Source organism: Priapulus caudatus, unplaced genomic scaffold (assembly GCF_000485595.1).
Source record: "Priapulus caudatus unplaced genomic scaffold, Priapulus_caudatus-5.0.1 Scaffold2384, whole genome shotgun sequence".
Lineage (NCBI taxonomy): Eukaryota > Metazoa > Priapulida > Priapulimorpha > Priapulimorphida > Priapulidae > Priapulus > Priapulus caudatus.
This window is the reverse complement of record NW_014579445.1, coordinates 15043-17598: the sequence shown is the minus strand read 5'-3', so window position 1 is coordinate 17598 and position 2556 is coordinate 15043.

Genomic DNA, 2556 nt, shown 5'->3' with positions numbered 1-2556 from the left:
TAGACCACCGCCGCCTACGTCCCAATACACAGCAGCCGACAGTAGTAGACACACGCACCTTTAGAAAACGCGCGCAGAGGGGGGGGGTATACTCGTCTAAAAGCTACTCCAGTACTCAACCGCAGAGAAGCATTAGTAAGTGCCACCGATGATAATCAGAGAGCAAGGGAAACTCACATATGTACAATTGTCCCGTCGAAACACGCACCTAACACACACACACACCCAACTTGCAACCTGCGAGTATAAAAGGCGACAGTAACACTTCCGGTCATGAACAAGAGGACAACGGAATTCCGCTCCGAGAAAAAAATAGCCTAAATTACAGGCCCGTGCGCCTGCAGGAAAAGATCCCACGCGAAAAACGCAAACAAGGGCTACGCGAACCTCCCCCTCCCCTCCCCCATAACTTGAATGATTTGAGCCGAATGTGGTTTTGAGGGGATTGAGACGCATGTAAGTCATGTTCGAAAGCCGATTACATGTACGAAGAGAATGAAGCTACAATACGCTGCCGTACGTAAAATTAAACCCGCCTCCTCATCACCATCCTCCTCCTTCACCCTCCTACACATTCTCTGTCTCCTCTTGCTCATACCTCCCTCCTTCACCCCCGACCCCTCTTTGTTCCGCTGCGCCTTCTCTACTCATAACCACTATTCTTTCCGAAATATATACCACGTCTGCATGGACGATGTGTGAACGACGGACAGTAAGCCAAAAAGAAGACAAAGGTCCGCACGCACGACCTGGAAGGACGTGACGTGGGGATAAATAAGAAGCATGACGAGTACCACACAACTGAACGTTACCTGAGTAATAGACTAGTCGCTATACCTAAAACGCCCTGCTACTGAAAAGACCAGCAACCAAGAGCAGCTGCTCTTTTGTTTCATCACAACCGGACAGGTGGCGCCACCGTTTTTTGCGCATGAGCAGTGGAAACCGGGCGAGTCGAAGCTCTCGCCGCGCGCGCGACCGCCATTTTGCGCACGTAAGGATGCTCACTTGGTTGCAACTGCTGAAACAGGCTCGGGCAGTAGCTAGCAAGACGGACGCTTCAGCGAAACCAGACTCCCTTTACACAGCTAATATAATCTACATAAAGGGACTCTAGACGACAGGCGACGCGACCAAACAAGTGAGCATTCGCGGGCGTTAAACGCGACCGCAGCGTCGCACGGGGACTCGACTCGCCTATTGTAACTGGAATGTCGGGAAGGAAAAATGTCAATATATTATTTATATCTATCAGTCTGGGTGCTGCTCGCCTCGCCCGAGTAGGTGAGAGATCTCGCCTGGTGGCCGATGCTTGCTTTGTACTGCTAGCGCCCTCTCTCGTGCGTGCGCGCTCTGTTAACCCGCGTTTACGTGTCCTCAGCGACGGTAACTAAAAACTTGGCCGTAGTTTTTTACCCTTAAATATTTACACCCCCTATGAAAACTCCTGATGATGCCAAACCTATAGCTACGCATTGACACTGGGACAGAAAACAACGAGGACAAAAAATCGTCTCAAAACTAATACCTAAAAGTTGTGAGAACAATCGAGACGCCCGAGATGTGACGTGTGGATGACCCCGAGCGACGAGGTCACGCTGATAAAAACGGAAAAAGTTTAAAAGCTAACTTACAATTCTAAACAAATAGTAAAATTGTTTACGGGAATCGTTTGACCAACACAACACAAAAGTGCTGTTATTAACCCTACATATATACATGTAAGTATATACATATACAAATATACAATATATGTATATACATACATATATGTACATAATTATAATAAACATTGAAATAAATATACTGATAATATTACACGCGTCCGGTCTTTGGTCAGCTCACAACTTGAATACAACATCGATTAGTAAATAAATTTAACATAAATATGCATAAATACATAGAAATTTGAAAGAACATATATAGTATGCCACAACTAAACAGTCACATATCATCAATCATTGGTCATTGCAACATTGCGGCGTGTTCGCACATCGTGCTAACGCACACTACGGCAACACCGCATGTTATACAACATATGAATACATCATGTTTAACACATCATGGTGTTCGCGCATCATGCTACCGCATCATGTTCGCGCATCATGCTACCGCATCATGCTCCTGCATCATGTTCGCGCATCATGCTACTACATCATGTTCGCGCATCATGCTCCTGCATCATGTTCGCGCATCATGCTCCTGCCACATCACGATGGCGCACGATACCACTGTATCACGTTCGCACATCATGCTCCCGCATCATGCATCATGCTCCCGCATCATGCTCCCGCATCATGCTCGCACACGATGCTCGAATTGCAACGCGAAAAAATTCGACTCTACATTTCCGGATAGGAAACGCGATGAAACAGATATATATTTATATATAATAGAGATAGAAAGTGAAAGATTAATTATACATGATCAAATGGCTGAGAATACAAAAAAGAAACCATGTTCTCCTGCCGCCATGGCCAGTCGAGTCGAGTCAGAATGTACATATACACACATACTACAATATATATATATATATATACATATATATATATATAT